The 14,250-nt window shown below is 35.9% G+C and overlaps 1 protein-coding gene and 1 long non-coding RNA gene across 15 annotated transcripts in view; one reads left to right on the forward strand and one right to left on the reverse strand.

The window, feature by feature from the left end:
* The window catches only part of Cask (calcium/calmodulin dependent serine protein kinase), a 379,314-nt gene that overhangs the window by 250,978 nt on the left and 114,086 nt on the right, over positions 1–14,250 (reverse strand). The gene's annotated exons all lie outside the window — the stretch shown is intronic.
* The window catches only part of LOC134475417 (uncharacterized), a 53,984-nt gene that overhangs the window by 635 nt on the left and 39,099 nt on the right, over positions 1–14,250 (forward strand). Inside the window, exons 2-3 of the long non-coding RNA XR_010046517.1 lie at positions 268–382; positions 687–852. This is a non-coding gene — a long non-coding RNA (uncharacterized LOC134475417). The remainder of the gene's footprint in view (positions 1–267; positions 383–686; positions 853–14,250) is intronic.

Here is a 14,250-nt window from a genome sequence, read left to right on the forward strand (position 1 = left end):
AAATATTCACTAAAAAATGTAGTATGTTCTTTGATTGTGCTGAATTGGTTACAAATAGAATCAAATGAGAAGCATTAGCTTTAGAATTTTTCTTTGTTTCAGATTCAAACATTTTAAAAGGTATTATAAAACCAACAATAGAAAGTATGGTTCATTTCATGAACTTTTCACAGTTAATCCATCTATCTGTGACAGTTGTGATGAAATCAAACTAGCTCTGTGCTTGATTATAAGGATTTTCTCACATGAGAATTTTATATGTTCCAGGCCTCCTGAGCCTTCCAGTGGCCACACTACTGGTTGACAGATAATATGTCCTTTAAGATTGTTAGGCGGACCTAAACCTCCTACTACAAATGAAAAGTGCTTTACAGTTCAAAAGGTAAGCACTACCTGTTTCTTTATATTCTTAAGAGAAAAATTCCAAAACCATGTTATAACCACAGCCTGCATGAAATAAATTTCTCTGTGATTACAAAAATATTAAAATTCAGTTTTAATAAACAGTGCCAGACTGCATTTTAAAGTCTCTTTCTAATTGCAGAATACAATATGTCCTTATTTTAGACTCCTATAAATAGTGACAAATTATTCACTGTTGTCATATGTATCTTAAATTGTCATATGTATCTTGAACTGTTATATGTATCTCAATGAAGACATTTCATCTAGTGTTGTATTTTCAGTACTGCTTGGGAAAGGAGTAACACCAACTACTATCACCGCACTCAAATATGAAGGCTACATTATTTCAGCTTAAAAATTAGTATGGACAACTGAAGATGGCCAGAATTTTTTTGGTTATTTCTCTCATGTAGAGGTAGGATCTACATTTGCTTCCTCTTCATTCAGGTGAGTTTTGACTTTTCTCATCAATAAATTATAGTGAAAATGAAACAGCCAGTTTCCTTTCTAGCCTGAAGGAGCATTTTCCTTATTATCCAGATCTCTGTCACCATCCACTTTGACCTTTGGTTAAGATTAGTTTTAAAACTGTGTTTTATACACAGAAATTCTAATAATTGCCAAATTTCACTTAAAATAAATCTTCACATTATAAGAAGTATTTTTAATTTACTTTTAAAGACTCTTTTTATTATTTTGAATGTAGTAAAATACAACATAACAATACAGAACAAAACCAATTGAGACAATGCAGTGAAATTGGTACAGAACATCACAGCAGGTTACTGGGATAACAGTAATAGGTACCACAGTGTACCTCATTATCTTCATAATAATTGTCCTTTCAATCAGGTATAGCAAAATCAACACCAAATATAGAACATTATAGAACTTATCAAAACAGAATATTGAATAGAGCAATATAATTAATCAGAACAAAGCAAAACAGTGATAACAATATTTGCCTTCAAAGAGATGGTAGAAGGAAATCCCCCATATGTGCTATATTGTGTATGGCCAACCTCCCAAGAAATGCTCAGGCCTCTGGCTCTCATTTGCTAATGGGGCGGGGTGGGGAGGAAGGATGGGATGTTTGATTCTTAGCCTATGTGCTGGCTCACAGTTGTTTACCAGGGAGGTGAGTGGGTTGCTTTGTGTCCCAGCACCCTAAGTTCCAACATGGCACAGATCTTGGGAGATGCTGGTTGGTTCTCTCACTGGGATGCCCACCGCTTGCTTGAGCCATGGCTGCTTACCAGGAATGTGAGTGGGTTGCTTTCTTTCCTAGTGCCCTAAGTTCCAAGAAGCATGGATCTCAGGAGATGCTGGCTGGTTCTCTACCTGGGATAACTGCTGCTAGCTCAAGCCATAGCTGCTTACCAAGGAGGCGAGTGGGTTGCTTTCTTTCCCAGCACCCTAGTTCCACATGGTGTGGATCTTTGGAAACACTGGCTGGTTTTTTCCCTGGGGCACCAGTGGCTTGCTTGAGCCATGGCTGCTTACCAGGGAAGTGAGTGGGTTGCTTTCTTTCCCAGAGCCCTAAGTTCAAACATGGCATGGATCTTGGAAGATGCTGGCTGGTTCTATCCCTGGGGCACCCGCCACTTGCTCAAGCCATGGCTGCTTACCAGGGAGGCAAGCAGTTGCTTTCTTTCCCAGCATAATTTTACTCTTTTATTCTTGGCTTAATTTTAATAATTATTATTATTTAATAATAATTTAATAATAATTATTAGTTAACAGGGCCATAAAAAATTTCCATGGCTTTAATGTGCATTTATATCTGTTAATAATTCTTCACTGAAGAAGACAAAAAAGGGTTTTAAAAATACTATGTAGGGGAAACATCATGGTGGGCTAGTGGTAGCAGCACGTGTGGGATGTTCAAAAGATACTCACCAAGATCTCCATGTATTCATAAATGGGGAGCCAACAGAAATCCAAACACAGGACGGCAACTAGAATGAGAAGCCACCAAATGAATCCTAGTATAGTTTCTGGGGTGCTTAGAAAAAAGAAGCAAGCAGAGCTGCCTGTGGATCCTAGCACTGCTTATAGCTGAGATCCAAGCAACATGCTATCTTGGAAAAAGATTCAACCCTGAGGGAAGAAGCCCAGTGCAACAGCAGTTCCTAGGCCACTACAAAGGTACCCAGCCTAGCAGCCACTGCCCCATGCCCTATCTGTCTTTTTTTCTGTCTTGGAGATGGAATCCAATGAGTGAGATATTTGCAAGAGAAGGTCTTCTCATTTTAGGGCTCAGAAGAAATCATAAGTCAGAGAATCACTCAGAGGGCAGCAGTGATGAGGTTAGGATCAGCAAGTTCTGATCAGAAAGGAACAAGGGCATGGTGCTGGTTAGGGACCTGAAAGTAGACACTGAGGGAGCTATGAGACAGGGAGTCACAGGGCCAACCAGTACTCAGGGGTGGAAAAAAGACACTGGAGCAGAGCCAGAGAAGACAATCTTCTGCTAGCCCCCTAAAATGCCAATATGGTATCCTCTCTGCTGCCTGTCCTCCAAATGCCACAGAGCTTGGTGCACATGCAGGATTCCTTCCACTACCTACCAAAAGCTGCTGAGCTCTGCTCTTGTGTGATCCCTCCCTGTGTCCTCAATACTACTGAATTCTAAGCAGAAAGGCCCTTTTCCATTGAGCCCTTAATGCTACTGAATTCATGGGCTGGATAGAGACTTTTTGTGGGTCACAGGCAGAGTTTGGCACAGATAGAAAGCTGGAGAGGGGTACTGTGGTCAGAAGATGTTGCATGACGTGCTCACCAAGAAATGAAAGACAGACAAGCTCTAAACAGGTTCAGGAAAAAAAAAAACAGCTTCAGGCATTATTATGGATGGATGGGGACAGAGAATAAGGAAGGCCCTCCAGAGATCAGTAGAAGACACCATGGATGCTTAACTAATCTTCCTGTGCCTTCAATCCCTGATACAACTAAAAGTGTGTAATCATCAGACAAAGGCAAAAAACTCTAGCTAGTCATGACCACAGGAGTGCAGCTCAAATCTTGCAGTTTCTACAGAGAGAATGAGAAATATTCTCAGCAATCTATCTGCACATCCCTAGACAATTCACTTCACGATAGGCAACAAAGTAAGTCACTGGAGAGGAAACAGGATAAGCATTGGTTGATGGACTTAAACTATTAGTCAGAACCACAGAGGACAGGAGATCAGCACTCATCCTCCAAGTGCTACAAGACAAAGATAAGGTCTTTCCATATTTGAGCTGAGGCGAAAAGAGCACACTGGTCAAATCCTGACTGTAGTATAAATAGGACTGAAAGGATTCTTTACTTTTGAGTTTTTGTATGTGTTTTTTATTTTAATTTTTTCTCCTTACATATGTTAAATATATGTGAGGCATTTGTATATATGAAATGAAGAATAAGAATTATTGCTTTAGTTTAAATAGTATTTTTCAATTGTCAGGCTAACGCTCACACAAATTGTATATAGAAAATTCAAACACAAGCTTTCCATCAGCATATTAATTGATTTTGGTCTTCAATGGTTTCCCCAACCTCCAATTATACTTCCTTCCCTCTTCTTTCTTTATCTCATCCCTGCAAATAACTTCTTAAACCCTCTCTTCCTGTCCCTCCATTCCAAATATAAAAATAATATCACTAAAACCCTATCTCTTTTCTTTCTGTTATGTGGCATTTCTTTTTCTTTCTTCTTTCTGAACTATTTTTTTCCTTTTCTTTTTTCTTTATTACTCCTCCTCTACATTTCAACTTATCATCAGTACCATTTCATTGTCTTCCTGTGATAGTGAAAAAATGTGAAATTTTTAAAACAAATTTGTAGTTGTATGATCAATAATTATATAATCTGGTTCTGACTATACCAATCAAGAGAGGCTGATGCAATTACAAAGATATACTAATTGTTAGCTTTCTGACCACCAAGGCCAACAGGGCACCTGCATAGGGCTTTACGTATTATACATGTACACTAATAAAGTTCTTCCAGTTTCTGAAAAGATAAACCATAGATGCTAATACAACTGATAATTGTTCTCTCCTTGCAAGGCAATCACTAAGATTGATCCTATTACATTCAGTAGATTGAATAGGCATACTAACACCAAAACATAACCAAAGCCAAGGTCACATCACAAAGACACATATTAACTAAAGGAATCTCTACAGTAGTGACAGAGTTATTTTTTACCCCTACTGATCTTTAATCCTCAGCACAAAAACAATTGAAGTATGAGAAAACAAGCCAGAGAGATGCCTCCAAAGATTTAACTCCCCCAAATCCAATCTCATGGACACTGAAATGGAGAGCAATTCAGGAAAAGGACTCAAAAGCCAAATGGTTAAAATGCTTAAGGGCTCAAAGAAAAAAAGGACTTCATAAGATATTCAGTGAGTGGGGCTGGAGGTTTAGCTCAGTGGCATAAGTGCCTGCCTTGCAAGCAGGCAGTCATGAGTTCGATCCCCGGTACCGATAAAAAGGAAAAAGACAAAAAAAAAAAAAAAAAAAAAAAAAAAGATATTCAGTGAGCTCAAAGACGATATAAATAAACAGATTAAGGATTTAATTAATGAAATGTTCAAGCTTAAAGAAACAAGTAAAAATTGAATTAAAAAGATAATGCAAGACATGAATAGTCATTTTATTAAAAAATTAGAGATTATGAAAAGAAATCAAACAGAAATCTTGGATATGGAAAATTCAGTTGAAAGCCTGGATAAGAGAAACAATCAATCTGAAGAAAGACTGTCAGGAGTTGAAGACAAAGATGATGTAATGTACCATGTCTGATACCCTAAAAGAAGATATCATGGTAGGTGGATCCAAGAGTTTGTATTGACTCAAAAAAGAAAAAAAAAAAGACCTGAGAACTATAGGAGTTAGTGAAAGATTAGAGGATGACACCAAGGTATAAAAAATTTATTCACTGAAATCACAGCAGAAAAATTTCCTAATTTAGGGTAATAATTCAATATCCATGTAAATGAGGCATATGGAACTCCAAATATCTATGGCTAGAAAATAACCTTTTCATGCCATGTCATAGTAAAAATCCTAGAAATTCAGCACAAAGAGAGAATACTAAAAACTGTTAAGAGACAACATCCAGTAATTCATAAAGGCAAACCTATCAGAATAACAGTAGATTTCTCAATGCAAATCTTAAAGGCCAGGAAAGTTTGCAGTAAAGTTTACTGAACTCGAAAAGGAAACAACTGCCAATCCAGATTATTATATCTTGTAAAATTATCCTTCAAAACTGACAGAAAAAAACTTTCAATAACAAAGAAAACACAGACTGGCACATTCGATTTTTTAAAAAAAAAATCAACTATGTGTTGCCTGCAAGAGATGCATTTCATTCATAAAAAAACACACTGATTGAAAGTGAATGGATGATAAATGATACTCCATGCAACCAGAGCCTCAAAGGAAGCAGGAGTAGATAACCCATTTTCAGATAGACTTTTAAAACTAAAACTGATCAGAAGAGACAAAAAAGGTCCCTACATACTGGTAAATGCAAAAATTCAATACAAAGAGACGATCACTGTAAATATATATGCACTGAATGTCAGCTCACGTAATTTCATTAAAAACTACTGAATATAAAAGGACAGACAGATTATCAACAGAATCATAGTAGGAGAAATCTGCACCAAATATCAGATCATCCAATTTCATGAAACAAAAATTAATGAACATAAAAGGACAGGTTGATAGCAGTAGACTCATAGTGGGAGAATTCAGTACTTTCATAAATAGGTCAGCTAAATGAAAAAAATCAACAAAGAACTGTCATAATTGAAACATACCATCAAACAAATGGACTTAGATATCTATTAAGTGTCTTTTTCAACAACAAAATATGTATTTTTCTCAGCAGCATATAGAACTTTCTCCAAAACAGACAATATTTAGGCCATATAGTATGATTTAACAAATATAAAAGAACTGAAATAGTCTCTTGCTTATTGTTGGATTATAATGGAAAAAAACTAGAAATCAACAGCAAAAGAATTAACAAAAACTATGCAAACATGAAAATTAAATAATACACTTTTGAATAATCAATGGATCACAGAAAAAATCTGGAAATTAAAAATTTCCTAGACTGAAATGACAATAGAAGACCAATATATTAAAACCTATGTGACATAATGAAAACAATTATGAGGACTTTAATAATTGTGAATGTCTACTTGAGAAAAATATAGTACTCTCAAATAAATAACCAAATAATCCATCTCAAGGTCCTAGAAGAGCTAGAGCAACCCAAATCCAAAACTTGTAGAAGAAATAAAATTATAAATATCAGAGTAGAAATTAATGAAATTGACACTAAGGATACAATATGAAGGATCAACAAAGCTGATTCTTTGAAAGGATAAACAAGGTTGATAAATTCTTATCCAAACTTACCAAAATGAGGGAAAAAAGACTCTACCAGTACAATTACAAATGCAAAAAGGTAAAATCACAATGGATACATGGATACCTCTGAAACCTAGAGGATGATAGGAAACTATTACAAAAATAATATTTCAATAAATCAGAGTCTAGTCTTAAGAAATGTGTATTTCCCTACATACATATGAACTACCAAAACTGAACCAAGATGGTATGAAAAACCTTGAGTCAGTAAGAGGCAATGAAATTAATGCAGTTATAAAAACATCACCCACTAAGAAATCCTCAAGAACCAATAGGTTCACTAATAAATTCTGTTAGCACTTCAGGGAAGAACTAACACCAGAACTCCTCAAAATTGTGCATCTAAGAATCTCTGCCTATCTCATTCCTTGAGGCTAGCATTTCACTAATACCAAAGCGAGAAAAGTCTTAAACAAAGAAAGAAAACTGCAGTCTGACTTCATTAATGAACATCAATGCAAAAAATTATCAACAAAATACTTGCAAATAAAATACCAAATATAATTTAAAAGATTATACATCATGACTAAGCACTATCTCAGGGATGCAAAGATGATCTAACATACATAAATTAACAAATGTAATACATTACATAAATAGAAAAGATAAAAATCATCATTTCAATAGATTTCAATAGAAAAGGTCTTTGACAAAGTCTAACACCTATTCATGATAAAAACGCTGATGAAAACAGGTAAAGGATGTATCTCAAATTGATAAAAGCCATTTAGAACAAGTTCACTACCAATACTGCATTAAATGGCATAAAACTGAAAGCATTCCTTCTATATCAGTAACAAGAGAAGAGAGTCCCTTCTCACCACTTCTGTTCAACGTCACACTTGAAAATTTAGTCAGAGTAATCAGGTAAGAGAAGCACATACAAGGGATATGAATAGGAAAGGACTAAGTTGGGGAGGATGTGAGGAAAGTATGGAGCTATTTTCTAAAATACAAGTTTTTGTGTCCAGGTCTTCTTCATTTATGATTTAGTCCAACCAGTTTTAATGCAGGGTGTTATATTTTTAACAAAATACAGTGCATTTTAAAATGTTGTAACTTGAGTACAGTGCTATATTTGTGCCACTTTAAAAAAAAAGGAAAAGAATGAATCAAACTATTCTCACTTGCAGTTGACATGATCTTTACATAGAAAATCCCAAAAACTCTACCATAATACTCTAAGAACTAATAAATAAATTCAACGAAGTGGCTGGATAAAAAAATCAATATACAAAATTCAATAGTGTTCCTGTATATCAACAATGACCCCAAGAAATTCATATTAGCTTCAAAAAATTTAAATACCAAGGACATTAACCTAACCAAGCAAGTGAAAGACTCCAATAATGAAAAGTATAGTACTCTGAAAAATAACATTGTAGAGGACATTAGAAAATGGAAAGACACTACTTGTTTCCCGATAGGCAAAACCAATAGTGCCAGAATGGCTATATTACCAAAAAATATATAGATTTAATGAATACAGATTTAATTAACATATAATTACATAGATTTAGTTATATGATTTAATGTAATTCTAACAAAAATACCAGCAGCATTCTTCACAGAACTAAAAAAAATTCTAAAAACTTTATATAGAAACCAGAAAAAGACAAAGAATAACAAAAGAAGTCTAGAGCAAAAAGACCAAGCAGGAAGAATTATAATCCTAGATTTCAAGTTATTTTACAAAGCTAAAAGAATACAACAGCATAGTACAGGCACAAAAATAGATATATTGACCAATGAAATGGAATTAAGGATACAGAAACAATCTCACATACCTTCAGCCATCTGATTTTTGACAAAGGGGCCAAAAACAAATGTACGAGAAAAGACTGCCTCTTTACTAATGGTACAGGAATAACTGTTTAGCCATGTGAAGAATTAATCTAGATCTATTTTCTTACCTTGTACTAAAATCAAATCAAAATGGATCAAAGACCAAAGACCTAGATTCAGAAACAGAAACACTAATCTGCTAGAAGACAAATGAGGTAAAACTCTTGAAGACATAAGCATAGGCAAGGACTTTCTAAATATAATCCCAATTGTATGAGAAATAATATCAAGACTCAACAAATGAGATTATATCAAATTATAAAGATTCTATACAGCAAAGGAAACAGCCAATAAAGTGAATAAAAAAATCAATGGAAGGGGCTGAGGATTTAGCTCAGCGGCATAAGCGCCTGCCTTGCAAGCAGGCAGTCGTGAGTTCAATCCCTGGTACCGATAACGAAAAAGACAAAAAAAAAAAAAAAAAACCAAAAAAAAAAAAAACCCACAAAACTTTAAAAATCTATGGAGAAAAAATTTCTGCCAAGTATTCCAACAGAGTACTAATATCTAGAATACATAAAAACTGAAAAAAAATGAGACCTCTCAAAATAAAAGGCTGAATTAAAAATAGGCAATTGAAATAAATATACTTCTCAAAAGAAGATGTATAAATGGCCAATAAGTACATGAAAAAAATGTTCACCACTGTTGTCTATTAGAGGGATGTAAATCAAAACAACACTGAGATTTCATATTATTTCAGTAAGAATGTCTATGATCAAGGATTCAAAACACAACAGATGTTGGTGTGAAAGAAAACAGAACCCTTCTACACTGTGAGACTGTAAACTAATACAACCATAATAGAAATCAGTATGAAGATTTCTTAAAAAATTATATTTGGCCTAGTTATACCTCTTTTGGGTATATTCCCCAAAGTGTTCAGTTCATCACATTATAGTGATATTCCCATGTTTATAGCAGAAAAATTCACAATACCTATATTATGGACGTGTCCTACAAGCTCATCAACAGATGAGGGGTAAACAAAATACGGTATATATACAACTCAGCCATAAAGGATCTAAATGAAAGAATGACTCACTTGATACCTTAGTTGTTAATTCTGAGAAAATTTTTAAGAAAAAAATACATGAAAATATCATGAAACTAGGTGCCCCACCCACAAGCAAGCAGGCTGGCTCTGAATGTATAGCATCACCCCACATAAGCAACTAGGTCAGTACCACCCATGTGGTGCCCCTTTTCTCTAACTCCAGCAAGAAGGCCTGCAGCCTTCCTGACTCAAGGGTATAATCATTCAACAACTCCAAGCTGGATCTATATTTTGCTTCCTCTGGGCATGAGGAAGTGTTGGGAGCCGCAGCCCCGAGCCCGGTCGCCTCACTTGGCGGACGTGAGGCCTGTAGTAAAGAGTAAAGCCTGAGGTAGATTACCCCTCCCATCGAGCACGTTAGTTTCCTGCTTACCGCGTAAGCAACCCGCTCAACAATATAGTCTGCCTGGCAACTGATGATGTTAGCCAATCAGCTTGCCTTGCTTACTTTAACATGATTGGACACTGTATCCGTATATATACTGGTGCCACCCCTGGGGGGGAAGAAGAAGCCCGGAAGTAGAAGCCCAAAAGGAGCCGCGGGGAGCGGACCAGAGGAGGCTTCGGCTGGGAGCGATCCCAGGGCAGGCTGTACGGAGAAGAAAAATAAAAGAAAAGGTTGTCCACTGCCAGACTTTGTCGTGTGTCCTTCCTGCCGGCCGGGAGCGGACATCGACAAGGAAGGGGGGCAAGAACTAACAAAACCACCTGATCCTGGATGAGGATAATACATGAGAAGAGCAGGAAGTAACCAGACCCCCCCCCCGACTGTCAACATTAAGTACAACTGTACATTTGAAGCATTGCCCTGCAGCCTACATCCAGTGGAGGCTAGAGGGTCAACTACATTTGTGATGTACCAACAGGAGCAAGTACATGTGTTGGGTCAAGTAGTAACTACAATCTGGGTTGAATGAATAGAGGGGCCCCTGGTGCAGGGAAGTCACCTCAAAAATCCACAGGTGGAGAAAATTATCACTGGCTGGATTCTAAGACTGCAGATGTTAAAAAGAAAATACTCTTGAAAAGATATAAGACTTGTTTTTACTCAATCTTTTTCTCATTTTAAAAAAATTTAAATCTTTTTATCTTTTTACTAACAGGTTTCTCAGGAGACTGTTTTTTTCCCCTTCTTTTACTGCTCTTCCTAGTTTCTTTTGTCTGTTTTATCCTTTTCCCTTTCAATTTTTTCTCTTCCATCTTATCTTTTTATTTCCCATATTTTCTCTTTATCTTTTATCTTCTTTTTCCTATTATTCTTTCCTCCAACTGTTCTTTAATACTGCTGTCTTAGTTACTTTACTTTCATTGCTGAGACAAAATACCTGACACCCAGTTAAAGGCGTAAAGGTTTATTTAGCTCATAGTTTTAGAGGTTTCAATCCATAACTGGTGGGTACCGAGGCAGAGTGGCTGGCAGAGAGGCATCACAGCGGAAAACTTCATGGCACTCAAAGTAGCAAAAGCAACAAAGGGCGTTAACAGCATTTTTCTGGCCTTTTTATCTTATCCAGACTACTGAGTGTGGGTAGCACTTACACCCTTAATTCCAGTGCCCTTGAGCCTAGCACTACACCATGAATCAATTCCAGCATCACATATTCTAAATTCAGCCACCTCTGAAAAATTCCACCTATGATTTCATGAGGCTCTGGAGAGACATCCAGATACAAAGTATAACAACTATCAGTTTTCTTATATTCCTTAATAGAAATCCCCATCTCATTTTTCTCTCCTATCTTACTGATTGATTTTTAAAATTTTGCCTTTTTCATTCTGATACGCACCTCTTCTGTACTTCTAGTATAACTATAAATTATGGTTTTTTCTGAACCTCTAGAGAGCTAATTAACTTTATGCTAGCACTATTGAATATTGTTCTACTGTTAGCAGTTACAAAGTTATTCTGTTTAGCATATATTTATTGTAGGTCAATGATAAGTCAATATTTGGTTTGTCTTAGTGTTCATACTATAATTACAGATAGATCTCTTTTATATGGTTAAAGGTAGTACATTACTGGTACTTAGGGTTTTGTCAATACTCACTTTGTCTTTTATGCTACAATTTATGCTGATTTTATTACTATAGATGAGGTGACATAGCTGCTGGTATTAATTGGTTTTCTTGGGATGCCAATATCTGAATTACCCTGGATTCATTAACAATACTGGGGCTCATTCCAGGAGAACTGGGTACTAGGCCAATATGCTGCAATGTCCCTTCCAACATAAATGGAGATGGCTGGACCTTGGGACCAAGGCCAATAGCTAGCTGTGCCCAGAGCACACCCCTAAAAAGCAGACATTAGCTAATGAGGTCTTCAAACTAAAAAAAAAAGTTTTCTTTTTTTTTTCTTTCTTTCTTTCTTTTTTTGGTAATGGGGAGCAAACTCACAACCTCACACTTGCCAAGCAGGTGCTTGTACCACTGAGCTAAATCTCCAGCCCAAAAAGTTTTCTCCTATAATCAACCTACAAGCTTCAACACCAAAAGACAATCAAAAAATAGAAACATGAGAGGACAAGCTAACAAAATGCCTCTAAAAACCCCCAACTTCCCCAAAGATGATCCATGGGGTATCAAAGAGGAGGAAACCAAATGCCACACATCTAAATTATTTGAAATGATATCAGGGGAGATAACAAAACAGATTGATAAGGCATTAGGCAAGCTCACATAAAATATTTATAAAAAGGCTCCAAATAGAAATTAAGGAGATTAAAAATTCTATTAAAAGTATGGGCAGCAGAAGTGACTAATGTGAAGACAGAGTGTCACAATTAGAAGACAGAGATGCTGTTGGTGACCAGTTGTTATGGCTTGAATCTGTATGTCCCCCTGTCCTCAAGCCTCATTCAGTCATAGAGGTAGGTTTCTAGTTTGTGAATGCAACATGGTCCAATGCTGGGATTATGGGTGTGAGTGCTACACCCATATGGGTGTGGCCTATATACTATATAAGGGACAGAAAGAGTCTTTTCTCTGTGCTCCTTCTCTTTTTTCCCTTTTCAGTCTTGTTGCTTATTGCCACCATGAAAGGTTGCTCCTTAGCTACCCCACCCTGCCTTGGAGCCAACTGATTGTGGACTGAAACTTCCACAAACAATGAGCTAAATAAATAAATCTTTCCTTTTATTTTGGGCAGCAAGTATTTTGTCTCAGCAATCAGAGAAAAGTAACCAAGACATCAATTAATGACAGATACTGTGGGAACAAGAGAAAATGAAAAATGGACTTGACAGCTCCTACATGACAAAAAGAAAACTAATCTAAGATAAATTCAAATTGGTGAAAGATCAGAAGAGAACACAAATAGCATAAAAAACTGTTACTGAAATAATAGATGAAAACTTCTATGCAGATAAGAGGAATATAGAATCCCAAATAGCCACAATCAGAGCACAACATCTCCATGACACCTACCACAATTCTGCAACTCCAGTACAATTACAGATTCTCAAAAGGGTTTAGAGAAAACCAATGAATCATTTATAAAGGTAAACCCATTAGAATCACAGCAGACTTCTCAACACAAACCTTAAAGGCCAGGAGAGCTTGGATTAAGTGTTTCAAGCTCTAACAGAAAATAATTTTCAACTCAGACTGACATGAAATCTCAAAAGGATATCTTAGAAAAAGATAATGAAGCTAACAGTGACAAAAGTACCCACAAATACACCAAAAGACTCTTAGAATTAATAACCAAATTCAGTAATGTAGCAGGATAAAAAATGAGCACACAAAGATATCAACAGCATTCTTGTAATACTAATAATGAAACCACTAAAATTAGAAAAACATCAATCACAGTATCATCAAGAAAAATTAAACACTTAGGAATTATCCTAAAGAAGTAACAGCCCTCAGTAATAAAACTATAGCCCTCTAAAAATGGAAAGCCAAGAGGACTTCAGAAAATGGAAAGAGATCCCCTATTCCTGGATAAGAAGAACCTGTTGGTTCTACCTAGTCAAAATATCCATACTTCCAAAATTGATATACAGATTTAATACAATCTCAATCAAAATACCAACAACATTCTTTACAGAACTGAAGAAAAGTACTCTAAAATTTATATGGAACCAGAAGAAACTCAAAATAGCAAAAGCAATCCTGATAAACAAGAGCAAAGCAAGTGGTATCACAATCCTGGACTTAAAATTACATTTCAAAGCTGCAGTGCTAAAAACATCACGGTATTGCCACAAAACCAGACATGAGCATCAATGCAACAGAATAGAAGATGTAGAAATCACTCAAGCACATTCAATTATTTGATCTTTTTACAAAGGATCCAAAAACATATACTGGAGAAAAGATAATCTGTTTAATAAATGGTGTTGGGAAAATGGCTATCCACAGAGAAGATTGAATCTAGACCTATATATCTCACCAAAATAGATCAAAGAAGAAATATTAAAACAGCAATATTTAACCTGCTGGAATATTAAATACATAAAACTCTTGATGTTATGGATATAGCAAAGGACTTTCTGAACAG

Source organism: Cavia porcellus, unplaced genomic scaffold (genome assembly GCF_034190915.1).
Source record: "Cavia porcellus strain 051 isolate PalLab524CR breed Dunkin Hartley unplaced genomic scaffold, mCavPor4.1 scaffold_3, whole genome shotgun sequence".
Classification (NCBI taxonomy): domain Eukaryota; kingdom Metazoa; phylum Chordata; class Mammalia; order Rodentia; family Caviidae; genus Cavia; species Cavia porcellus.